This window comes from Balaenoptera physalus (assembly GCF_965194825.1).
Source record: "Balaenoptera physalus genome assembly, chromosome: 2".
NCBI lineage: Eukaryota > Metazoa > Chordata > Mammalia > Artiodactyla > Balaenopteridae > Balaenoptera > Balaenoptera physalus.
This window is the reverse complement of record NC_138883.1, coordinates 148,956,219-148,983,053: the sequence shown is the minus strand read 5'-3', so window position 1 is coordinate 148,983,053 and position 26,835 is coordinate 148,956,219. Positions and strand designations below refer to the sequence as shown.

The window sequence follows — 26,835 nt, the reverse complement described above, 5'->3', positions numbered from 1 at the left end:
AAGAGAGGGTCACGCAGTGGGGGAGCCCGGGGTTGGATTCCCGGCTGAAGGACCATGACACTCTACTTGCGTGGAAGACATAATAAGGGAAAGATTGGAACAGCTGACCACAAATGCATTAGCATCCTGTGTGCCTCACCAGAATTGGCAAGTCAGGACATAACACTGTCTACCTGCCAATCCATCCTTATTATACTAAAAGCAGTCATAAATCAATAGGAACACATTACCATCAGATGGAAAAAGTCTGCAACAAACTCTAGTTGGCATGTCACTGAAGAAATATGAAAGGCAAATAAACAGAAAAGTGATGAACCCCACAAGTAATCAGAGAAATGCAAATTAAAACACTTCTTCTTCCCTCCCTCCCTCCCTCCCTTCCTTCCTTCCTTCGTTTTCCACCAAACTGGTGAAAGGTCTTTCAAATATTTATCCTCAGTGTGGGCCAGCATATAGGAGGATAAATGCTCTCATACCCACTGGAGGCAATGTCGATGGGTGTAATCTTGTGGGAAACAAATGTTTATACCCTTTGACTCAGTCATCCTCTTTTGAAGGGTTTATACAAAAATCAGGGATATCAATAAAATGTATGTGTGAGGATACTCACTGTGGCTTTATTTATCTTAGTTGGAAATTGGAAGCCACCTGAATCTCTAGCAATAGCAGAATGGTTATAGTAGTCATTTCTAAATTATATGGCCATTAAAAGCATATTTTCAAAGAATATTCAGTGGCCTGGGGGAATCCTCATGTTATGTTAAACAAACACATCAAGATTCCTGCTACAGTAGAATTCCAGTTTTGCACAATGCATGTGTGCAGGAAAAAAAAACGCCTGAATGGAACCAGGTCAAAACATGAACAGTGGTTATCTCCAGGGGGTGACGGATATTATTTCCTATATTCTTTTCTGTGTTTTCGCCACGTCCTTCCTGGAGGATGTATTACTGTCAAAACTGGACACAAAGGCGGCCTGGAGCATCAGCCAAGGCCTGTCCCTTCTCTGTGGCCCCAGGACACAGCCACCAGTCCCCTCCCTGGGTGTCTGCTTCCCAGAGGTGGAGTCCACGGACCCTTGCGAAGATTCCACTCAGCAGGACTGAGTGTTCCCTGTGTTTTGAAGTCAGGGCCATACACCCATGGTTAACCTCTCAGTTAGGTCAATGTGTGTTTTTAGTCCCTCCGAAGACAGAGGTTTGTAAATAGACTTGAACTTCAGTGACCCCTCCATGCCCACCCCCACTCTGAGGACACAGTTATGAAAGTGTCGGCTGGACATGAAAGCCCTGTGATCTCTGCCTTTGGGGACGTTGCTAAGTTTTCTCTCCCTGCACTATCCCGTCTGGTGACAGCTGGTGACCGTGGCTGTCTTCTCAGGGGTCCCTTGGTGTAGCATTGACCTGGCATTTAAAACCCGGGATATTTCTGGTCCCATCCTTCTGTTGTGTGCGGTCAGTACCCCCGCTGACTGTCACAAGGCTGGGAGGAAGGGGGGTGGGGCGCGGTTCCTTTCCTGTCGGCTCATTGTTTGGGTCTTTGTCCTCCAGTTAATTTCCTTTTGGCTCCTCTGGGCTGTTTCACCCATTTCTGCTCACTTTTCCTGCGGCTCCTCCAGCCTGACCCGGCCCCTGGCTTTAGGTCCTGCTGACCCTTCCTGCTGCCTCCTCTTCCTGCCGCCCCTACTTCCCGCCGCCCCCCTTCCGGCCGCTCCCACTTCCGGCCGCTCCCACTTCCGGCCGCCTCCACTTCTCAGGGGGCATGACTGCCCCGTCCTCTTACCCCCTGCTTGCTTTGGGGGGTTGTCTTTGAGTGTTATGTGAGGCACCCCTTAAATACATTGCTTTAGATGAAAGAAACGGTTCTATAGTTGAGAGGTGATAGCTCCCGGTAGTAAAGTGTTTAAGGAAAGAAGACAGGAGGAGGTGGGGAGCTTGGGGAGCGGTACCCACGTCTGGAGGATGGACAGACGCCCCCCCGAGCAGCAGCAGGATTTCCTTCCTTCTTCTTCGGATCTGCCTTCTGAAGCCGAGGCAGGTAGGACTTTCGTTTGGTGCAGTGTGAGGGACCCTGATGTCAGAGTCCGCTTAGAAAAATGCAATGTTAGAGCCCAAAGGTCCTCTGTGTTCCAGGTTCAGCGTCTTCTTAGCCAAAGTTGGTTGTGTCGCAGGGTGACAAGAGGGCCCCCCCCCCGGTGTTTCCAAGGCTCCTGGCAGCTGAGGGTCTTGGGTTACCTGTTCTGGTTACTTCTTGCTCAAAATCCCTGCCGCCTGGGGTTTCCCGCCATCCGCTTGCCCACGTTGCCTGCGTGGAAGTGGGCGTTGGGGCAGTGTGGGTCCATCAGCTCCTGACTCAGGGCTGCTGAAAAGCAAACAGCCAGGGACAACCTTAAACCACTAGATGTGTGTGCATTGGTGTAAATGAAATGTGTATTAAACTCTTCCAGTCTGGGTTTAGGGAGTTATTTGAGAGTTGTCTCTGTCAGAAAGTCTACAAGATGAAGCTAGAAAATACGCATTTCAAAGGAGCCAAGGTAACAATATAAAAAAAACAGGCATTTCATATTCTAGAACTTGTCTGTTTTTTTCAAGAAACGCTTTTTAAAACCCTTAAATGAAGACTAAGCTTTGTAATTGTCTATTTGAGCATTGCCTCCAGGCCAGCATTGCCAGTGAGCGGGTCTCCCAGGGAGCAGACCTTCTCAGGGCACTGGCATGGGATGGGCTGGACGGGGGCCCCTCGAGGGATGCCTGCAGGGTCCAGCCTGCAATCTCGGTCCCTCACAGACGGTGAGGACCTTCCTGGGGTGGGCAGGGGGAGCTGCCCGGCTGTTCCTGAACCAGCTTTTCTGCCCAGTCACGCCACATCGTCCACAGCTGCCCTGGCCCCTTTTCCTCCTCCTTGGTTGGACGTCCCCAACTTTTTACCGGCCCCTCATTGGCGTCCCATGGACCCCGGTCAGCTCTGGTGGTGACCGCCTGAGTGGTCCGTGTGCTGGATTTGCGGGATGTTCAGCTGAGCTAGTGGCTGGCCTGGTCCCAGAGACTTTTATGGAATGAGGCAGAAGCGGGTGGGGAGATGTGAAGAAATCCTGTGGCCCTGCCAGGTGAGGGCTGAGATCTCGGAGCTGCCACCTCCTTGTCCTCAGCACTTCAGCCCTGTACCCAGGGACCCTTGTGCTCTTTCCAGGCCCCAGGAGGATTGTGACGGGGTCACTGGGGCTTGCTGGGAGCCACCCGGGGGAACGGGCATTTGGGCAAGTGCTGATGGTTTTTCTTATTCAGAGCTGTCAACATTCCTTCATACAAGTGATTTCAGCATAATTGAAAGTACATTTAAAAGATGGAGAACTCTCCTCCTCATGTGTAATAATCTACAGAGTGTTTGGCTACTTAAACCATAAAGTGATACAGAATCTTTGAGGATGGTAAAAATAGTAAATAAAGGTCTTGAGTCCGAAGTCAGCACATCATTTTGGTAATGGGTTCAAAGTGTAGCTGTGGGTATGAGATCTGTTTTCTTCTCTAATCGTAAAGTTTTCGTCATTTTTCATCTTCTGTGCTTTAGTGGTCCTTGAGGATGAGAGACATACTGGTAACTTATGCTGCTGAGTGTCTGTTCTATAGAGTAAATAAGGGGTCATGACCCACGTTCAGCATGTCATGAACGTAGAGAGCTGTCGGTGTTTGTGTGCGTCTCACCGGCCAGTCTCCTTCCCCCGCTCCTCCCGTGTCCAGCCAGCGCTGCAGTCTTCCGTCTCCCCAGAGGTGGTCCACCCTCTCGGGCCTCCCCGGGGCCTCTGCTCACATGTGTCCCTTCGTGGAGGCCGTCGCAACCTGCTGCCTGCCCCTCTGATCCTCGTTCAGATGTCACAGGAGGCTCCAGACCTGTGCGAAGGCTGCCCTGCTTCCCCGGACCTCAGTGTTTTCCTTTCTCATCTTCAGTCAGACCCCTCTGGCTGGGGTAGATCAGTTTCCTAGATGAAAGGAAAAGCCCAGTTTGGCAACTACGCTTTAATGTCCGGTTCTCGTTCTCATCTGGCCCATCCTGCAGTGACCGTAATAACATCCTCTCTTATCTCTTTTGAGCCATTTCCGAAATGAACAGTGTTTGTTTTTACATGAAGGAGTGTTTCCCCAAAATTCCCAGCAGGTGTGTTGTTCGATCTAGCGAGCCTCAGAATCAGAGACCAGGTGCACGCGTTTGGGGGTGGCTTGGAGGGTCTGCTGCCTTGAGCTCCTTGAGGCCAGGCTCTCCTTTACTGACCAGCAGGGAGGGTGCGGTCTGCAGGTGGCCTCGGGGGCCTTGGGGGAGGGGGAGGACAAGGGGATGGTGTTCTTTGAGTTAAGTGTCCCTAGGTCATCATCTCTGGAAAACCCACGTTGTATTTGTGTATCTTCTATTTTCAAAGATGTTTTCAGATTACTTTTTCCAAAGCTAATTTCAAATAGTGTGAGCTACCTGGAGAAGCGGATGGAGAAAGTGAGATTAAATCCAATCCTCCTGGTTGAGCCGTCTCATTTTCAGCTTTACTGAGGCAACGCAAAATTTATCATGGGAAAGAGTTTTCAGAAGCTTGCATGTGAACTGTTTCATTACTGATTCGAAAAGATAGAGCTCTGCATTCTTTTGGTCCTTGAGATGAACACTTTCGTTTGTTGATGGTTTCTCTGCCTGCCTGTGAGCATCACGCATACGATTATGTTGGTCGTATCAACGCTCAACGCCAGGGCACTGGCGGAAAGAGTCACTAATGCCATTTAGGGTACAGTACAGAGTGGACTTTGTGACCCAGGTCGACTTTCCACAGCAGGCAGTCAGAGCTGCCCTGCTTGGTGCCCGGGTACCGATTCTGAGGTTCCTGAAGGAGGTGAATTCCGTATCAGGAGCATCCCTACGTCAGGGCTGAAGGGCTGACGGGTGCCAGCCACAGGGACTCCTGAATGTCCACTGTGTATCTTCGCTTCACGTCTGCAAGCCCCCACTGTTCACGAGGGATGTCGTTTCCTCCCTTTGTGCTGTTTTAAGGAGGGCTTGTGTCCAGACAGAAAAACGATCCACCTGCAGGCCAGTGTTTTTACAAGCACACCTGGCAGCTTAAAATTAGAAAGCAAAGGGTCTTGTGATCACTTCAGCAGCACCTGTACCAAAATTGGAACGATACTGAGATTATTAGCATGGCTCCTGTGCAAGGATGATATGAAAATTCGTGAAGTGTTCCATATTTTTGTACACCTGAAACAAATATAATATTGTAGGTCAACTATAATTCCATAAAAGAAAGAAAGGAAAGGACCTTGTTACTATATTTATTAAATGGAAAACTTAAATAATTGGAAATTACATTCGCCTTATTTTTAAGAAACTAAAAAGTTATTCAAGAACCTGGATAAGTTTTTTTGTTTTTTTTTTTTAATTTATTTTTTGGCTGTGTTGGGTCTTCGTTGCTGCGCGCGGGCTTTCTCTAGTTGCGGCGAGCGGGGGCTACTCTTCGTTGTGGTGTGCAGCCTTCTCATTGCAGTGGCTTCTCTTGTTGCTGAGCACGGGCTCTAGGCACGCGGGCTTCAGTAGTTGTGGCTCACGGGCTCTAGAGCTCAGGCTCAGTAGTTGTGGCGCACGGGCTTAGTTGCTCCGCGGCATGTGGGATCTTCTGGGACCAGGGATCGAACCCGTGTCGCCTGCATTGGCAGGTGGATTCTTAACCACTGAGCCACCAGGGAAGCCCCCTGGATACTTTTTGGATGGGATGGGAAGTGGGTGGTAGTGAGGGGACCCTTCATGAGTGGCAGATCATGAAGCTGTGTGCTGCTCAGAACTCCCCGCACCATGCGTCTGGTGAGGGGGAGGCGCGTCTGCTGGGTAGCACAGGTGCTTAGATGTGTTTCAGCCTCATCCAGCCACAACGGCTTCTTTTCTCTGCGAAAATCTTCGATGGCTTACTTGATTCAGTGTGCTTCAAAAGTTGGATTACTTTTCTAATTTGTTGGATCATGGTCCCAACAATGAGATATCACCTCACACCTAACAGAATGGCTATTGTCAAAAAGACAAGAAATAGCAAGTGTTGACAAGGATGTGGAGAAAAGGGAACCCTCCTACACTGTTGGTGGGAATGTAAATTGGTGCAGCCACTATGGAGAACAGTATGGAGGTTCCTTAAAAAACTAAAAATAGAGTTGCCATATGATTCAGCAATCCCACTCCGAGGCATGTATCCAGAGAAAACCCATAATTCGAAAAGACATATTCACCCCAATGTTCATTGCAGCACTATTTACAGTAACCAGGACATGGAAGCAACCTAAATGTCCAACGACAGAGGAATGGATAAAGAAGATGTGGTGTGTATCTACAATGGATTACTACTCAGCCATAAAAAAGAATGAAGTTTTGCCATTTGTAACAACATGGATGGACCTGGAGGGTATTGTGCTAAGTGAAATAAGTCAGACAAAGACAAATACTGTATGTTTCCACTGATATGTGGAACCTAAAAAATAATTTTAAATTATTTGACTTGTGTTTCCAGTTACAGAAGTTTATGCTTATTGTAAGAATTTGTGGTTGGCAGAATAATAGCCACCACCACCACCACCCCCGACAGATGTGTACATCTTAATCCTGGGGACCTTTTAGGTTACGCGGCAAAGGGGATGTGGATGGAGTTAAAGTTACTGATCAGCTGACCTTGAGAAGACAGGTTGCCCGGCATTATCTGGCTGAGCCCAGGGTCCTTCTAGGTGGGAGAGGGAGACAGAAGAGGAGAGCTGGAAGGAGATGTGGCTATGGTGAGGGGTCAGAGAGACCACACAGCTGGCTTTGCAGATGGAGGAAGGGGCTGTGAGCCAAGAAGTGTGGGAAGAAGCTGGAAAAGGCTGGGAAATGGCTTCATCCCAGACCCTCCAAAAAGGACGCAGCCCTACTGGCACCTTGATTTCGGCCTAGTGAGACCCGTTTCTGGCTTCTAACCTACAGAACTGTAAGATGACAAATTTGTGTAGCTTTGAGCTGCTGACTTTGCGGTAATTTGTCACAACAGCCATAGAGAATGAGGACGGAAGTGAAACAATGTGAACCGTAAAGAAAAGGCTGATTCTACCCTCTCCCTATCTCATGGAGCCACTGGGGACCCAGGCTCCTCCTCCTCTCTGCTTGCCGCTTTCAGCATTGGGCTCTGCCCCACGCTTCTGGTCTCAGGGTTACAGCAGGGTGACCTATCCCCATCATATGTCTGCTGGGCAGCAAGACCTGGAAACAGAAAGCACCTGTTTCAGGGAAGAAAAAGTCTTCAAAGCGCCCCATAGGAGACTTCCACATGCATCTCTTTAGCCAGAACGGGGTCACACAGCCACCCCAGGCGAAGGTGGTCTGGTGGTCTGGTGGTCTCTGGGAAAACAGTGCTTGTTGCACGCATTGGCTCCCCAGCAGATGGGTCCTCTGTGAGGATGGAGGCAGGGGGGGCAGCATCGGTCCACAGCTTTGTTTTCCATGGTCTTTGTCTGAGGTCCAGCACATCCGTACTTCAACCTTGTTGGTGCTACGGTCCCTCCCTTCTCTAGAGTCAAGGTCTCGGCCTACGAGTGGTCAGTACAGGACCACGTGTCCTCTTTTCAGAGATGTGTTGCCTCTCTAGCTGTCTTCGCTCAAGGGTTTGCCGTTAGGTCATGCATTCCACACCTAGTCATCTAGCCATCATTGAGTGAGGAACACCCATCAGAGCCATGGCCTTGCCCGGAGGCTGTTTTGATGGTCTAACAGATGACGATTTGATCCTGCTCCTTGATTCTTCCTAACTCACTCATTCCCAGGGCAGAGCTTCTTCCCTGCATTTCTGGTGTTTGGGAATGCGGTGGGCATGCTTGAGACCCCAGCACAGGGAGAAGGTCTTGGTCCGGGGGAGAGCTGGTCAGAACCTCGGTTCCCCTGTGTGCACTGGTGGCCTCGGCAGTGTCTGCAGGATGCCCACGACAGTGGCTGCTGGGGACCCCTTCGCCCTCACCTGTGTAGCACAGGGGAGCTGGTGAGCAGCCGCCCCTGAGGGATGACCGTGGGAACAGTGACAGCTGTAAAGGCTACCAGAACCTCTGCCCCCTTTAGGCCCAGAAGTGCGTTGGGGCCTCCCAGTTGCCAGGACCCATGTCTACACTCTGTTCCTAAGTGGATGAGAACGCGAGGTGTGTCTCCTCCCAGATGCTGCCCTGGTTTGAAAGGGCTGCTGGGGAGAGGGAGTTGGTCACCACCCGTGGTTTCTGTCTGGCCTGGGCCCAGGCTGCTGCCCTGACTGTGCCATCCTGTGAGTGGACACCTGTGTGGCCACCGGGGCCTGTTTTGCTGAAAATCAGGACAAACTGCCGAGAAGAACCAGTTCTCAGCAGAGCCCGCTGCTGACCGTGGCCCAGAGTTCCCTGTCTTTGATATTACAAATGAAATATGATTTCTTCAAGAAGAAACATTCTAATCAGGGCCGGGTTCCAGGGGCTGTTTCTCACAGCTGGTAGAGCACAGCCTCCCAGGTTAGTGGGGGGCTTGTTGGGGCAGCTGCTGACCTTTACGTGATGCCTCAGGGGGCCCCACGTACCTGGTTTGGACAGTCATCTCCCCACGCCAACGTTCACAGGGTTTATCTGATTTATATAAGGTTCACCTGGAGACATGGATGCATCCTATTCCGAACGCATCCTGCCCCTTTCTTGACAGTGGATCTACACTGGGGAGATGGGGTGATCACCAGGTGCAAACACTTCCATCAGGACCCAGACGGGGAGTCTTTTCTTGCCGTGAGCGCTTCCATTATCACAGGTTGTCAAGGTTGAGATGAAAAGATAAAATCCGTATCTTGATGACCTCGTGTGTCAGTGTTGGTAGCTGTTCGTAAGTCTAGTGTATTTCCATGGACCACAATCTATACAGTGTGAGATTCCCTGTCTACTGAGCTCTGTGTGCCCCGTCCCCCGCACCGTGGGTGTCCTGATCCCTCTCACCTCACTCTGCTTTTCCCCGCTTTCCCTGTAGCTCCTGACATACCATATAACTTACTTATTTATTACATCCATTGCTTTGTCGCTTCCTGCCCAGGTGTGCACTCCCTGAGGGCAGGGATCTTTGTCTTTTTCCTTGGTGTGTCCCTGGCCCCTTGAACACTGCTGCTTGGTTCTCAATAAATACAAGTGAATGAATGGAATTTGAGGCAAAAATGATCTGACCCAGGGACTTCTGGCTGGGTCCTGTCTTCCCACAGATGTGCTGGAGGCTTCACTGTGGACCAAATGCAGAGCATCTCGTGCCTGAGGGAGCCGAGGGCTCTTCCCAGAGGGGTAAGGGTGGCCGGTCCCCGAGGATGAGGCTCCATCATTTCTGAGCGGGAGCCCCAGGAGCCAGCGCCTGGCTCACCCTCTCTTGTCCTCGTTTAGTGATGAACCACGTGGCGGGAGTGGCCACTCCCCCAGCCTCGTCCTGGAGGGAGGACAGCGTGAACCTGAGCCACTGCAATCCCCGGGGACTGATCGGGAGGTGGGAAATGGACTGTTATTCCTATAAACCAGTGAGATTTTGAGTCAAATGAACAACTGTGAGACAAGAGAGGTTTCTAGAACGAGAAACACAGATGTTGGAGAGGGAATGGTGTTGGTGTTGTCTGTGTCAAGTTTGAGAGTCTAGGGGGGATCCATGTGTAAGTGGGGTGAGCACATGGTGGGAGTGTCTGGAGCTCAGCAGAGGCCCAGGCTGGAGAGGAAGACTCGGAGCCATTGCCACAGAAAGAGCAGGGGGCCAAGGGGGTGCCTGAGCTCCTCTGCTCTCCTGGGAAGATAGCGAGGGACAGAACCCCGAGGGACTACCATGTGACACTGCCAGGAAAGAAAGCAAGGAAGAATCACTGGAGATGGTGGCAGAGAGTCAGGAAACAACATAGGATGATTTGGGGAATTCGATGAGATGGTCTCTTGTGAACACTGACCGGCACGGTGCCTGGCAGTGGGAGCAAATGGCCCACAAACAGAGCTGTGCGAGCATGGGATACACACGTGTGTATTCATAAACGCGTGCCCAGCCTTATTTATAAAGTGTGTTCACACCCACATACCCACACACAACTGTCCCTCAGGGATCGTGGGGAAGAGCCAAGGCAGCAGTGGGTTTACAGCATGGAACTTGCTAAACAGCATCAAATTCTACTGATTTCTTAGAATGGTCCATTGGCTTGGGCAGTTGGGTTATGAGTCACTTAGTGTGGGCCACCAGCATGCACACACAGAACTCTTTTCATTGTCCCAAACAGACACTGTGCACCTGTTAAACACTAACTCTCCATTCTCCCCTCCCCCCAGCCCCCAGCAACTACCGTTTTACTTTCTGTCTCTTTGAATTTGACTGTTCTAGGGACCTCATATAAGTGGACTCATTTAATGTTTGTCCTTTTGTGTCTTGCTTATTTCACTCGGGATAATGTCCTTAAGATTCATCCATGCTGTAGCAGGTGTCAGTGTTCCCTTCCTTTTTAAGGCTGAATAATATTCTGTTGTACAGATAGACCACATTTTGTTCCTCCATTTATCCGTCGATGGACACTTGGGATGCATCCACAGTTTAGCTATTATGGATAATGCTGCAAGGGACATGGGTGGACAAATACCTTTTCAAGACCCTGCTTCCACTGCCCTTGGGTATATACCTAGGAGTGGAGTTGCTGGGTCATATGGTACTCCTGTGTTTAATTATTTGAGGAACCAGGGGAAGGTTAGTTTTTAGGATGGGGAGACGGTCTGTGTGCTGATGGGTGGAAGGACACAGCAGAGAGGCTGAGGGACGTGGGAAGGGATGGAGCAGACCCTGGAGGAGAGGGGTGTGGGATTCAGGAAGACAGGGGGTGGGGAGCAGTGATGGGGGGCTCTGAGGATGGTGGAGGGGAACAGGCAGGGAGAGTCCTTGTGTCCAGGGCCGGCCTACCCCATAGTGACAGGCCTGGGTGACTTGGTGTGGCTGGGGAACAGGGATGTGAAAAATGGGAGCCGAGTTATTTTTTGGAAACTGGATATTTATGGTGACACCAGTCGTCCCAGTTTTGTAGTTTTCTCCAGTCAGACTTGGGGGTGATCTTTTTCAACATGTTAATGTTCGAAAGTGGTGGTATGATTATATAGATGAAATGTTAACTTGAGGTTACTTCAGAAAATTTTATGATTAATGCATAATATTATTCTGTTGTAGGCAGAATAAAAGTGTTTTCAGTACATATAGTACTCTGTGCAAAGTGACATGCATGTTAGCTGCGCCAGGTGTTAAAACAAAAAAAGGAAATTACGTCACAGCTATAACAATTAATTAATGCGGTGGGGTAAGATGCGTTCAGAAATCAGTTTTTAAGAACTAGAGTGTTTTATGATTTCATTGAAGGAAGTTCAAAAACAGTCAAAGCTCATCAATGGTGGTAGAAATCCCAGCAACAGTGGTTGCCTATGAGGGTAAAACTGGGAAGGGCACAGGAGAACTTCCCGGGGGGGCGGAAATTCTCCTATCTTGATTGGGATGTTAGTTACAGGGTGAATGTATTTGTCAAACCTTATACATAATTGTGTTATTGTGGTCTGTGAATTCCACTGTGTGTAAATTTTACCACAATAAAAAAATTGTGGCATAAAATAATCCCATAGTGTTATGATACCTTCTCAGGGAATTAGACACACCAACAGAAATGAGAACAATGGCTTTTAAAGGGTGTTATAGCCACAAAACCAAACTGTCTGCAAGGTAAAAATTCCTTGGAAATCTGTTGAATTCAAGGTCAGTATTATGTGGCATGAAACAGGACCTTAGAAATTAATTTCTGTGGGGAGGTAGGAAGAGAATGTTTTATGTGTGTGTGCAGACATAGATACACACACACGAACGTATATGTGTCTCAACCTGCTGGTATAGTTATCACACAGGAAATCATAAAAATCACAGTCATACAGCATTTATACAGTGTTATGGGCTGAATTGTATCCCTGTAAAATTCATATGTTGAAAGCATAACACCCCATACATTCAGAACAGGACTGAATTTCCAGATAGGGTCTTTAAAGAGATAATTAAGGAAAAACGAGATCATTAGAGTCAGCCTTAATCTAATCTGACTGGTGTCCTTAAGAGAAGAAGAGATTAGGACACACATACAGAGGGAGACCATCTGAGGACACGGAGAGGACAGCCGTCTGCAAGGCAAGGGGAGAGGCCTCAGGAGACACCAGCCCGCTGACCCCGTGATCTCAGACCTCCAGCTCCCAGCCTGTGCTGCTCTGCTATCCACATGGCTGTCAGCATCTTGTCTCCTTTGACCCCGTTTGTAATGTCCCGTGGGGAAGGCAGGGCAGATGGTAACTGAGGCCTCAGGTAGAATTAGGTGGCAGAGCTCACTTTGGTCATTTTGCACCAACTCCTGTTGACCCTCTCATGGGGCAGGGTAGCTACTTCTGGTTGACATCTCACTCAGTCAGGACGTGTTGTAATACCTGGAAATTTGAAAGGATATGTGCACTAAGGTTCTTGTGGCTCAAGACAGACCTAAGTGCCAGATCAACATTCGTGAATTTTATTTCTGTTTTTAATTCTTATCAACAGTTGGCCTTCATCTGTGCTCCTTGGGTTTTGCGGTGTTAGAGCAGCGGTGTGTGAAGCCTGGGGAAATCGCATTCTCCTCTGGGCACTGACTGGTCCAAGGACTCTGCCACCAAGGGCATAGCCACGCCACACACAGCCCTTAGAGTCTTCCACATGTAAGGGATTAGATGTATTTATTATGATTTAAAAGCACTACGGTGGCATCCTGAATACTGAAGAGCATAAAATGGAAAGTCAAAGTTTCTCGCCTTCTTCTTGCAGCCCCAGTCCTACTTCTGGTTCTCAGGGTCAGGTTTTAGTTCCTTTGCTTGTTGCCTGCATGAATGTAAATCGTATGCTTACATTGCTCTTTTTGATATATTACTTTTAAAAATAAAGTGGACTTCAAGCATACGAAACAGGTCCAACCCTAATCCTTTTATTCATACACACTCTCTCACCATTGCATGCATGGCCAACCTTATTAAATTCATTATTATTTTTAGAAACATAAGTACTTATAAAACCCACCACTGCAATCAAAATGGGTCCTTCACAATAGGACCCATTTAACCCCCTGCTTCTCCCCACTCAGGTTAGCCCACCGCCTGAATCTTATCTAATTCCCTCACTTTCCTTTTTATATATTCTTATTGTATCTATATATGCTGTTCGGCCTGTTCCCCTATCTCATGAAATGCATTTGAATCTTCCAAGTCCATTTTCCCCTGCAGGTGGGTTGCCTCTGTGATCTTTATAAGGGGGGCCGTCATAGGGGTGGGACTGTGTGAGGCTCTCCCCTTCATTACGTCTGTAATCTCACTGCTGCCCATGGGGCTGTGGGCTGTCATTTCCCTTTATTTACTTATTTATTTATTTTTTGGCTGCGTTGGGTCTTTGTTGCTGCACGCAGGCTTTCTCTAGTGCAGCGAGGGGGGCTACTCTTCGTTGTGGTGCGTGGGCTTCTCATTGCGGTGGCTTCTCTTGTTGCGGAGCACGGGCTCTAGGTGCACAGGCTTCAGTAGCTGCAGCACGCGGGCTCAGTAGTTGCAGCACGTGGGCCCTAGAGCGTGTGGGCTCAGTAGTTGCGGCACGTGGGCTCAGTAGTCGTGGCTCGCGGGCTCTAGAGCGCAGGCTCAGTAGTTGTGGCGCATGGGCTTAGTTGCTCCGCAGCGTGTGGGATCTTCCCGGACCAGGGATCAAATCCATGTCCCCTGCATTGGCAGGTGGATTCTTAACCACTGCACCACCAGGGAAGTCCTGTCATCTCCCTTTTCAAAGATGAAAACACCAAGTTCAGCTTGTGATGTGTAAGTCTACACACAGCTGCTCAAGGCCAGATCAGGGTTTGGATCCAGGTCTGCTGTGTTCAAGGCTGTACTGATCCCAGTGTCCAGCTCTGCTCTTAGAGCTTCTGAGTTTGACTCTCCAGGACGGGGCCTTGGCAACTGTATTTTTGACTTGCTAGCTAGGGGACTCTGGCTTTTAAATTTTGTATTGAATTCTTGTTGACTTTCACTCCTTGTTCCTACTTAAGTAACTGACATGTTCCTGTATGCTGAGGCCGGGGCTAAGATGACGCCCAGTGGTTGTGGCCATGGGAGTGTTTTTTTAGGGTAGATGTTCAGGGCTGGATTGGGGGGTGAGTTCTTGGTCACTCAGGAGGACACCACTTTTCTCACTCAAGAGCCACGGTCTTGGGGGGAACTGTCTTATTTGAAAATATTCTGGGAATTCACCTCTTTGCTGCCAACACCAATGTGATTTGCATTTATTTTGGAAATCCAAGCACATTTTATCTAACCTACAGGCACTAATGAAGAGCTGATGAGCCACTGGTTCAAATAAATGATTACAGTCTGCAAGGGAAGTGCAAACAGGACCCTGATGAGTGATAATCAGGAGCAAGAGCAAGGGGTGATCTTATTAATTATCCAAACTCTAAATCTAGCTCCAGAATTTTGAATAATAAAAGAAATTAGAGCTGGAATGTTATGTAAAGTGCTCACTTACTCTTAAAACAGGCCACCTGATACAGAAGACTGTGTTTGTAGGACATCCTTCAACATTTATTTATTTTTGTGTTTAGAACTGGTTACTCATCTCCTCTTAGAATCCAAATAATCAGTTTATTTTAGTAATTTTAACATTTACTTATTTAATTGTTATATTTTACAGTGAGTTGCAAAAACACTGCAATTATGGTTTCTTTCTTAAATCTGGGCCTTTGGCTTACGTGCTCAGGAAAGAAAGTTTGACAGTCCCCCACAGATGTCAGGCTTTGAGAACTCATCGTGAACTGGAAAGAGCCCCCAGTTTCTTTCAATGAGCTGATTTCCCACTGGCCTCTCGCACGGATTGGAGATGCTGAGAACTTGCAGGGCAAGCCAGGGATATCTTCCTGGGCTTCAGTTTGGGACAGTTAATGAAGCAGAATATGAAAGACAACTCAAGATTAAAACAAGGTTTTAGTGACATTTTTTATATTCCTGGCCCCCAGATCCTGTCAGTTTACTCCCTTCCAGCCTTTGAGTCCTTGGAAAGATTTACAGTCAGCAGGGAAAACAAGGTAAATTTGATTGAAATTTTGTCTAAAGATTCGGTTTGTACTGAAGTAATATGTTTTTTTTTTAATTAACTTATTTATTTGTTTAAATTTTTATTTATTTATGGCTGTGTTGGGTCTTCGTTTCTGTGCGAGGGCTTTCTCTAGTTGCGGCAAGTGGGGGCCACTCTTCATCGCGGTGCGCGGGCCTCTCACCATCACGGCCTCTCTTGTTGCGGAGCACAGGCTCCAGACGCGCAGGCTCAGTAATTGTGGCTCACGGGCTTAGTTGCTCCGCGGCATGTGGGATCTTCCCAGACCAGGGCTCGAACCCGTGTGCCCTGCATTAGCAGGCAGATTCTCAACCACTGCACCACCAGGGAAGCCCCTGAAGTAATATGTTTTAAAATACAACATTATGGGAAATCCAGCTCATAATGTTACAAATATGTTTGAAAAATATTTTCTACTAAGTAATTATTACTTAAACTAGTGGATAAGCCATGCACTGGTTCATTTTAACAATTCAGCGTTGAAATCGTTGTTTCCTTGTATTTTGACTCTAACTTCTGGATTCATTTAATTTAAGAGTATCCTAAAATTGTCAAGTAAAACCGATCTGTTTTCAAAATTTTCTCTATACTGGGCAACCAAAATTAAACTTAGAAGTCAATTATCTTCCTGGGCTGGTGTGACTTTGGCTGTCCTGTATAATCCCATTTTCCAATCTCTGTTCTCTTGATTGAATCTATAATAAATATTTAAAATTTGAACTTATAAAATAAATCTCTGCTAATGAAACGCCTGTTTTAAATATTGGATTCCACATAGGAATTTCTCTGGGGAATAAAATTCTCCTAAAGTTTAAAAGCTGCTGACCCCAAGTCCTTGTCCCCTGGAGGCTATGTGCCCACACTTCCTCACGATGACCACGGTGGTTCTCTGCCTATGCAGATGCACATAGACAAGACCCGTGGAATACTGCTGACATAGAAAAGATGATTTGAGTATGTGACACGTGAATCAAACAGGGACGTGCTTCTTCTCCACGTGAAGGTCAGGTGTTTTACAGTGTGATTCCTGTGCATGAACAGAAAATGACAGTTGGCGAGACCTGCAGCATCTGAACTCCTGCCCCATGGAATGGTGGGAAATTCACATGATCTCACTCTGAGTGAGATGACCAGCTGCACCAGTTCCATGGACCTGAGTGTTCTTAGCCCAGGGCCTGGATCTAGCTTTGTCACCATTGTCCTGTCTACTACATTGGTTGCCTCATCAATAACAAAGTGTTTAATAACACACATATATATATTTAAAATCACATTATCTTGAAAGAAACTGAGTGAGCGCCTTATTTTTATGTCTGATCTTCCTCTCCTCCTGTAAGGCAGCTTGATCAGAACCGAAGGACAATTTCTAAAACTATCCTATGAAGATGCTTTGAAGGCTTGAGTAATTTTTATCATCCAAAAAAAAAAAAAGAAAGAAAGAAAGAAAGAAAACGATGATATTGACAAACATAAAAGTTAAACAAGCAGTACTGGAAACTTGCCCCAAGCACCATCCAGGATGCACTACCTTGGGACAACGTGGTCCCCATTTGCTTTTTCCTGGGAGTGCCAAGTTGATGTACCCAAATCTGGGTCTGGCTGCGTCTGTGGGTTTTTGAGGAGCTGGGGTGTCCTCCCTTGAAATTTGCATTATTTTTCTCTCTTCGAGGACTTGGAATTGGCAAGTACACTCCCACCCTGGAACTTTCGGGTGAGCAGACGGGCTACAGATCTCTGAGTTCACGGTTTTGCTGGCTTGAAGATACAACACTAGTGGATTATGGCTCCTGGCTTAATTAGATTCCATAGACTATTTTTAAAAGATTGTGTTCAGTGATCTTTTTTTTTCTGTGAAGAAGTATCTTTGATTTTTAAAATAGTTTTAATTCTTAAATTACTATACAGTAAAATTGACTGTATAGTTCAATGAATTTTAACACATGGGGCTTACAGTTCTCTGAATTTTGACACAAGCATATCTTACATGTGCTGGAATACAGAATCGTTCCATCACCCCAGAAAACACCCTCGTGCTTGTCCTGTATAGATGAACCTCCCCAAACCCCTAGGTGCTGGCAACCACTGATCTGCTCTTTATCCCTGTAGTTTTGTCTTTCACAGACAGTAATGTAAATGGACTCATACAGCATGTAAGCTTTTGAGATTGGATTCATTTGCTCAGCATAGAGCCTTGGAGATTTATCCAGATTGTTACTGTATAAATAGTTCATTTCTTTGTTTACTGAGTAGTATCCCATTGTATGAATGAACCTGTTTGTCCATTCATCCATGGAAAGACATTCGGGTTGTTTCCAGTCTTTTTTTTTTTTTTTTTTTGACAATCAGCAATAGAGTTGCTATAAACGTTAGTGTACAAGTTTTTCTGTGAACACCTGTCCATTTCTCTAGGGTACATACTCAGGAGTGGGCTTGCTGGTCAGGATACGTTAAACAAATAAGTAAAATAATCCCCGCAAATGTCAAAGTCCATCTCCACTCAAAAGGAAAATGGGGGGAAGTCGCTGAAAGGAGGAAACACAGGTTTGTCAAGCAGGGAGGAGCAAATAGGGAGAAAGTAGGGAAGAGTAAAACCAGCCGTCCAGTCCCCTTGACGCCGCAGGCCACACCTAAAGTGTGGTGGCAGGAAACAAAAGTGTCCCCGAGTTGAGAGTAGTTTCTCAACCTTGGTCACATCTGAGATGCCCTGGACGCCATGAACTCCCACTTTGAGAAACCCAGTCTTGGAGTCTCGTGACAGCTGGCCCATGTCTGCCGTGCTGTCGTGTTAATCTTATACCAGAATCCCACTGTGAAAAGTTCATCTTCAACACAAGTCTTCTTTGTGGTGTGAGACACGGTTTGTCCCACTTGAGGCTTTGCAATGCTACGGAAGTAATTCGGTCACTGATGCTTCAGGTCGAGCCCACTGAAGCAGGACTCTTGTCTTCTTAGCTGTTTGCTCGCAGCGTGTGGATGCGTCTGTGTGCATCTGGGTGCCTGTAACTGACAGCCTGGGGTCCTCTCAGGGACGTTGAACCTGATTTATGGTCCGTGGCACAGCTGTGGGTTCCCATGGGGCGCTGAACAGGTGGGGGCATGTGGATAAAAGGCCAGAATGTGGTTCTCATCACACAAATGCCCGGTGATTATACAGCGTCTCATGTGAGCCCTGTTTGGGAAGAACCAGGGAACAACTGACCACGGAGACCTCTGCGTCGGGGAAACGGGTCTTTCTAAAAGCTTTCATGATAATACCAGGCCCGTCCCAGATCACCAGTCTCTTTTGAAGCAGAAACAATGAAGTACATGGACATTTGCCCATGGGTTGCTGGGTTCTGCAGTCATGGAAGCCCATGGACATGAAAGACGGCAGGGGATTCTTGAATCCCTAAAACCAAGACACGGGAAGTGCTGTGCTCGCGGAGCCATGGCAGCCACGTGTTCATCAGTTCCTTCAGCAGGTCCTCTAGGCATCTCTTTCCAGGGGCCGCTGCTCGCATTCTCTAAGACAGGCAGAGAGTAAACCGACCAGCAAAGCAATCTGCAGTATAATGCCTGGTAGTAATAAGTCTTACGATGACAGATACGGCCGGGTGTGGGGCTTCAGTGACAGGACTGGTGGCTCTGAGTCGTTAGGTAAATGGATCACCTTTTTTGATTCTTTATGAAAAGTTAAGGGGGTTCTGTTTAGGGAAGGAGGATGTACAGGCCTCAGGGCCAGAAAGGACCGGTACCTCCTTCAGTGTAGGGGTCCCCAGATTTTCCAGTGGAAGACTTCCTTGGATGTCACGGGGGTCTCCCCCTGGGGGACAAGCAGTGGAAGGGAAGGAAAAGAAGGAAAACTGCGGGAGGCTTCTCCTCCTGGGATTGGGCTGTGGGGTCTGCCTTCCAACATGTGATGGGGGAACCCTCTCTCGAGTTATCAGGAGCCACATTGTCAGAAAAGGAAACTTCTGGGAATTATTTCCTCTTGATTGGAAGAAGGCGTTTTTAACTATGCGACAGGAAAGAAGATTTATACCATTAAATAAATTGGCCTCTGTGGATATGTGAATGAACATGAGCAGCCTGAAGAGAGAAACATGGGTACATGATCACTGGCATTTAGGACTTCTAAGGGCAAAGGAGATCTTTGATCATTAGTTCAAAGAAGAAATGAACATCAAAAGGGAAAGGGGCAGCTGTGATCCTTCCGAGGCAGGAATTAATTTCATGATTAGATTCTGGTCACTCACTGCTGTGCAAATGCACCCAAAGGCCCAGTTCTCAGGGGGAGGAGAAACCCACCAGGATGATGTTGGGGAGGACACAGCCACAGCCACCAGTGCTGGGGCCGGGGGATTCCAACAGTTGGAGGGCTCGAGGTGCCACCACCCAGGGGGCCTGGCCTGGGGAGCTGGGGGCGTGACCGAGCCTGGTTTATAGCCGGGGTGCGGGGTGGGAGGCAGGAGGCGGGAGGTCAGTGCTGGACCAGCCGTGGAGCAGCCTGAGTCCAGGCCCGCAGGGATGCCTGGGGGCTCCTCCCAGCAGTGTGGATCGAGGGCCTTCGGGTGCTGCGCTGGCAGCTGGGAGTGCAGGAGACGGGGAGGGCGAGGCCGGGATGGAGCAGGCCCCCCGTGCTCTTTCCAGCCCATTTGCACGGGGCCTTGCTGTGGTGATTCCTGCAGCCTTGGTCAGCAGCTGTCCCCGAGGCCTGCTGTGTGTGCCGGGGACTAGGGGTCCTGGCTCTAGTGGAGTTTACGGTTGAGGGGGAGAGGGTCAGGCAGAGACCCCTCCCCCAGGTGTAAGGAAGTACAGACGAGGACGATGACACTAGAGCAGTTTTTCGGGAGAACCTCCTGGGGGAAGTGAGGTTTAAGAAGAGACTGGGGTGGTGAAGAGGTGTCGGGGGAGGGGAGACCTGGGGGCAGAGCATCCCAGGCAGGACCGGTGAGCAACTGAAATACAAAACGGAAACCCACGCGAGAGCCGTGGCACAGTTGTTGTGCTTGAGGGACAGACGGAGGAATGGGGTGGCTGGTCAAGTGCAGGGGGAGGGCCAGGGCTCAGGGCTGGAGGTGGGTTTTATTCTTATTGCAAAAAATTCCCATGTCGGTTATGAACGGCAATGAATGTACGGGAGTTATTTCGAGTTGACAGAAGTCTTTAATTTAGAATTAGGGTTGACACATTGAGAAAACATGGCACTGATTTCATATTTAACACCATCCACTCTGCTTCTCACTTGAAGCTAGGTGCATTTGGCAATGATACGGTATATTACGGCCAGAGAGCCATTTCCGAGCAACAAAGGATGAAGTCTCCTGCAATTTGTCATGGTTTTTCTAACTATCAGAATAGCCTGTTCACATTGAAAGAAAATGCAAATGCGTCGGTACTCCCATTATTTCAGACCTCCTAATCAGACTGGTCTGTGTTCATTTCATTAATTTGAAGAATAGAAAATGAGGATTCTTAGACCTGGAGTGAGAGGAAAATGGATTGATCTCTGCTTCCACCTCCCACTCCTTGCCCTTATAAAAATTGCAATATAATTTTTTTTTTCCTGTGAAAATAAGCTTATACGATTTATTTTGCTTTTTAATTTATTTACTGATTTTCCTCAGGCTGTGCTCCATATACACTGCTCCTGGAGATGCCAGGGATTATAAAATTATAATCAAACTGATGAGTTTACTGTTGCTTAGGTCTAGAAATAATTCTAACAGAAATGGTTATGTATAGATTATATAAATTTTGGGGAAGGGTTCCACAGAGTAACTTTTACTTTGCGGGTTACATTTTTGTTAAAGGTGTGCCTGTACAATCTTTCTGGGGCGAGTTATGGAAATATGTTGTTAGGATAATGATTCTAGGCTGCATCCAGCAGTTGTAAAAGATTCCGTATGACCCATAGGTGCCCCCACAAGTAGACCTGATTTGTAAACATTTAGATTCATTAAAAAGATGAACTATGTGGAATTGTTTACTTATGAAAGACTGCTTCATCACAATAAAGCCATGCCGGCAGGGGCCAGAGTGGCTGAGCAGGAGGGAGAGTTGTGTGCTGGTCCAGAACATGGATGCTGGAGCCGATGGCCTGGGTTCACATGCTGGCTCCCCTGCTACCAGCCATGTGGCCATAGTGTAAGTCTCCTGGCCACTCAGACCTCTGTGTTTTTCTCCTGAGATCATAACAGTCCCTCCCCCCTCAGATCCCTGTGGAGATTAAACAAGCACAGTTTGGGCACATCATAAGCACCCATAACTCTCAGCTGTAATTTGCGCTTCTGGAACGGCGCATATTCGGGGGCAGAAGAAGCCAACTCTGCCTGATTCAAGCAAAAAGGGAGTTACTGGAAGGACCTGGGGAGGGTGGGAGCTCCTAGGAGCAGTGCCAGTAAGACCAGGAACAGGGCAGCCCTGGCGGCCTCTAGCACAGAGTCATCAGACACTGTCCGTTTCGTCTCCCAAGACTCAGAGTGGGTCCTTGGCTATTTTGCAGGAGGCGGTGACCTCCAGGATCATTAAAGCCTGGTCGGATCAGGCCTGGTTGTGCAGAGTGATCCTTCCTTCCTCCCTCACTCCCTCATCCACCCACCCATCCACCCATACATCTACCCACACACCCATCCATCCATCCAACACCCTTCCATCCATCTACCCACCCATCCACCCTTTCATCCATCCATCCATCTACCCATCCACCCATCCATCCATCCATCCATCCATCCACCCACCCTTCCATCATCTACCCACCCTTCCATCCATCCACCCATCCATCCATCCATCCATCTATCCATCCATTCATCCATCCACCCTTTCATCCATCCATCCATCCGTCCATCTACCCACCCATCCACCCTTCCATCCATCCATCCATCCACCCTTCCTTCCATCTACCCACCCATCCACCCTTCCATCCATCCACTCATCCATCCATCCATCCACCCATCCATCCATCCACCCTTCCATCCATCTACTCACCCGTCCATCCATCCACCCTTCCATCCACCCATCCATCCATCTATCCATGCATCCACAATGATCTGAGTGCCTGCTCTGTGAGCCAGGCCCTGTGCTGGGAGATAGAGATGCAGTGTTGGACAAGACAGACCAGGTCTTTGCCTGGTGGGCTTACATTCTGGAGCAGGGAGACAGGTGATAAATAAGCAAACCATGTCATATGGTGACAGGTGTTGAGAAGGAGATAAAACTGCAGTGCAGTAGATAAGGGCCAGGGCTCTGCTTTGGACTGGGGCTCAGCGAAGGCCTCTCCCTGAGCAGGTGACATATGAACGGAGATGTGCATGGTGGATGGAGCCTTCTGTCAATGGGGAGATGGAGTAAGGATCTCTAACTCACCCTCTGCTTCTCTCTCTGTCCTGTGTTGTCGAGGTCATCTGGAGGTCTAGTTGGTTGGCCTCACCATCACTTGGATCTAGGGACCTGAGGGACCATGTTGCTGGCCCTGACCTTCGTCTGCCCCGTCCTTGGCCTGGGGAGCCACATGCATACCTGTGAATCTCTGTGGCTTCCTCGCCAACTCCTGAGCCAGCTTGGGGCCCCGTTGGAGTGGTCAGCACTTTCCTACCTCTTCCTTTCCCAGCCTTTTCCCTCGGAATCCATTTCTCCTCAGAGACAGTGTGTCCATGGTGGTTGCGGCCCATGAACCAGAGGAAGTATGGGCTAAGTAGGACTTGAGAGTCTGTGCAGGTGGGTGTTTTGGCTTTATGTCAGGCAGGAGCGCCTCATGCAGCCCGGCTGATTTGCGTGACCCCTTCATTCTGACTCTTTTCATTGGGTCTCCTTCCCTCACCCCTCAGCCCCGGTCATGGAGGTGCCCTCATCTGGGCTGGGCTTGGGTATCGCTGAGTCCTGTTGGCATTCTGTAGCTGATTCTTTGCTTACTTCTCAGGAAATACAGTTTCAGATCATTGTGTCTGTCGGTTTCAACCACAAACTGCTTTGTCCCTCCCACCAGTTCTTGTCAGAATCAGGACAGAGGGGAAGAAGGGCTGAAACCAACGAAGGTGACATTTTTAATGGGTTAAATGTGATATAGAGTCTACATACAAATATAAAATCCCAGATTTAACATAGGAACCCAGATCCAAAAAGTAAACCTTAACAGAGCAAGCACAGGGGAGAGGAGACGATTGTTTTGGCAGTTAATGTGAAAATAGATCCGGGCGTGCCCGTTGAGAGCAAATTTGGTGTGAGCTGGTGTGACCAGCCACCTGACAAATCTTAGATTCTTTCCATAATCCTGTGCAGTGGAAGTTGTGGCATGTGGTTCTGATGACCCATGACTCTCTTTAAAACTTTTTATTTGGCAAGCGTTCAGGATGACTGACAGCTCCATTTTTGTGTTTCATGATTTCTAAATGTGATGCTGTTTCTTGACATTTTCATTATACTAACTTTTATATCAGCTGGTGAATGGCAGCCCAGGAAACTCCCACGTTATAAAATCTGTCAATTCTGTGTGCTGTTTATAATAAATAATGACACATTTGGAATATGGGCATGGACTGAGAACCTGGCTATTTAAAATTCTGTTTCCTAATAACATGTTTAACAGTTCAGAAATTTCCCTTTTTTCCTTTTGGTAAAAAAGCTTAAGAGAAATGAAAAAGTGAAAATGGAAGTATATTTTCTGAGTGTATGAGAGTCCAGCTGTCTAAAGCTTAGTGTGAAAGCCCTGAGAAGGAATGTGCAGGGCTCACCACGGGGGCTCGTCTTGATTTCGTTGTGGAAAGGACTTCTAGTGACCCTACAAACATCACAGCCCAGGTTTTTGGTTTGATTATTATTTTACTCCACTGACTCTTTTTCTTTTAATTTTTAAAATTGAAGTATATTTTCTGCTGTACAGCAAAGTGACTCAGTTATACACATATATACACATATATATAATATTCTTTTCCATTATAGTTTATCCTAGGATATTGAATATAGTCCCCTGTGCTATACAGTAGGACCTTGTTGTTTATCCATCCTATATGTAATAGTTTGCATCTTACACTGACTCTTAAACATGTCTTTTTTCTCATTTGATATCTCACTTAAAAGTTAATTCTTATAATAAGTAGGTTAGGTGCATATTGCAGTATTTTACCTTAATAAATAGCCAGGGAGTGTTCTGCTTATATTATGATCAGTTTGTTCATCATGGTGTCAGTTTTGCACTTTTAAGGTGAAGAGGGCTCAGAGAGTGTCCTGAGAGAACAGGTTCCAATGACGGTGTGGTGCTTCTCGCTCTGTTGTGTTCTGTTGGTTCTTGTGAAGCGTTCAGATCCCTGGGTGTGTGGGCAGAACGACGCCCCTGCCACCATGGTGTCCTGTCCTGATCCCTAGAACCTGTGAATGTGTTACCTGACACGGCAGAAGAAGCTCTGCAGACGCGAGTAAGTTACGGATTTTGAAACGAGGAGGTTTATCCTGGATTATCAGGGTTGGGGGGGCAGTGTCATCACAAGAGGGAGTGGGAGGGGAAAGAGGGAGGGGTGTGAGGATGGGAGCAGAGGTGGGAGCGGGTGACCCCCGAAGCTGGACGAGCCGAGCGCGGATTCTCCCCTGCAGCCTCTGGAAGACAGGCGGCCCCACTGCCCCCTTTTGGACTTCACACCTCCAGAATGGTGCGGTGATTCGCTTGTGTGTTTTCAGCCTCTAGGTTTGTGGTGATTGGTTACAGCAGCCGGAGAAACAGATCGATTGGGCCCCATCTCAGGAACCCCCAATTAGACAGTCTGAAGGTCAGGGCTCAGGTGGTGTGCCTTTCCATCCCCAGCCCCCAACCCTGGGAGTCTCATGACTGGGGGGTAGGGAAAGTGCTTTGCTCACATTTATTTCAAAGTAGCTGCGGGATAATGACTTAGGCCTGGAAAGAATGGAAACATGGGAAGAACCACAGTTAATATCACACACAGTGTTTATAGAGACATAGAGATACTTGGAATAGTACAGCAGAAAAGTCAAGTTTGCTTTCAGTGTAACCAAATGAATCACACAGGGTCAAAGAACAAGAAACAAAGCCCCGCTGCAGTGTGAGGGTCCATCCTGCCATCCCTCCTGGGCGCTGCACGTCCACAGGTTTCTTCCGCCTCCCCGGCTGCTCACTCCCAGGGCAGCAGCCGCCAGAGCCCTGGGTCTGGTCCTGACGGCATGGTTCTCCTGTGCTTCTGTGTGACAGGCGTGGCCTCTCCTCCTGGAATCACCCTGACTGCTTGGTGCTCAGACGCAGGGCGTTTTGAAGCAAGTGTTAGTATTTAGGGCCTATCATGTACTAACGTCAGGAAGCCTCTGGGGTCAGTGGCACACAGTGAAACAGAGATGTGGAAGGAAACTTCATACCAGCTCCAACTCATGACCTCAGTGAGGTCTAAAGGGAAGTCACATTGCAGAAGAAGGGCGTGAAATGCAGTGTCTGCAGACAGGACATGAAAATGTTCCCATGAGCAGACCTGGATGAGTGAGTTAGACCAGTGGAGGATCCCTTTGGGATAAAGATGGGGGAGTTGGGAGAGAAAAGCTAAGGGACATGGAGAGTAGATGCCAGACACTGGGTGGGCAGATAGTAGGTATTTCAGTTTTGATTTTTTCTGAATCAGTGATTAAAAAAAACAAAAGATAAGCATGAGATAAGAAAAAACAGTCCACTTTCACAGGAAAGAGAATCATATTGATACTAGGTTCTAACCCTCAAAACCCAGTACAGCAGTAATTAACACAGCATCGTAAATCAACTATAGTTCAATAAATAAAATAAAATAAAATAAATAATAATAATTAAAAAAAACAAAAACCCAATGCTAGGAGGTGATGCAGCAACATTTATATGTTTTAGAAGGAATAAGACTATTAAGCTAGGTTGCTGTAGGCTTTCTATATGCAAAATTTCTAAGCTTATTCACATAAATGGGCAAATAATAGTTATCTTTGGAAATTCAATAGATTCATAGTCTCTGCATTCCATTTCTGAAAGAAGAAATTACTTGACATGCATAAGCCAAATGAAAAAAGAAGTTATCAATAAAAGATGTCAAAAGATGAGAAACATTGGTATAAATAATGCAGCAGTAAGCAATTAAACAAATAAAATATAAAATTAAGTTTGAGTAGTTGTGGTTGTTCAATATAATCTGGGAGGTCAGGTGGAGTAGAAAATCTTGCCATCTTGCATAGAGCCTATAAGTATATGTGCCATTGATATACATGTTCTAGGTATGTATTTTCAAGTAGGTATTTAAAAATCTGAATAGAAAAGAAATGTGTAATTTTCAAATGACTAGAAAAGGGAAATAACAAACAAATAGAAAAGTTGGCCAAAATAGCAAAAGACAGGAAAATTAGAAAAACAAAAGATAAAAAAATAATAAGCATAAAAATAAATTAGCAGGGGGAAACATCAGATTGTCAGCTATCCCAATAAATGCAAGTTGCTTAAATTCCCCTAGTAAAAGACAGTGCTTTGGATTAGGACAAAAAGCAAAATTCAGATAGATGCTATTGGCCAAAAACATGTTTAAAATAACAGACCAGAGCATCTGCGAAGAGATATTATCTCGTAAGGGCCAGGAAAAAGAAAGTAGGGCTATCATTATCAGATCAAACCGAATGCAGTACAAAAATAATTCTAAACAGAATAAAGAGGATTTAAAACTATTAATAAAGGTGTAG

The 26,835-nt window shown here is 47.3% G+C and overlaps 1 protein-coding gene across 14 annotated transcripts in view; it reads left to right on the top strand.

Moving 5' to 3' along the window:
• The window catches only part of ENTREP2 (endosomal transmembrane epsin interactor 2), a 398,164-nt gene that overhangs the window by 134,612 nt on the left and 236,717 nt on the right, over nucleotides 1-26,835 (top strand). The window contains exon 1 of one of the 14 annotated variants that reach the window (XM_082448769.1): nucleotides 372-2,037. The exons of the other annotated variants lie outside the window; for them this stretch is intronic. The gene's annotated coding sequence lies outside the window, so the exon portion shown is untranslated. Of the gene's footprint in view, nucleotides 1-371; nucleotides 2,038-26,835 lie in introns of those variants that run through there. 14 annotated transcript variants of the gene reach the window in all.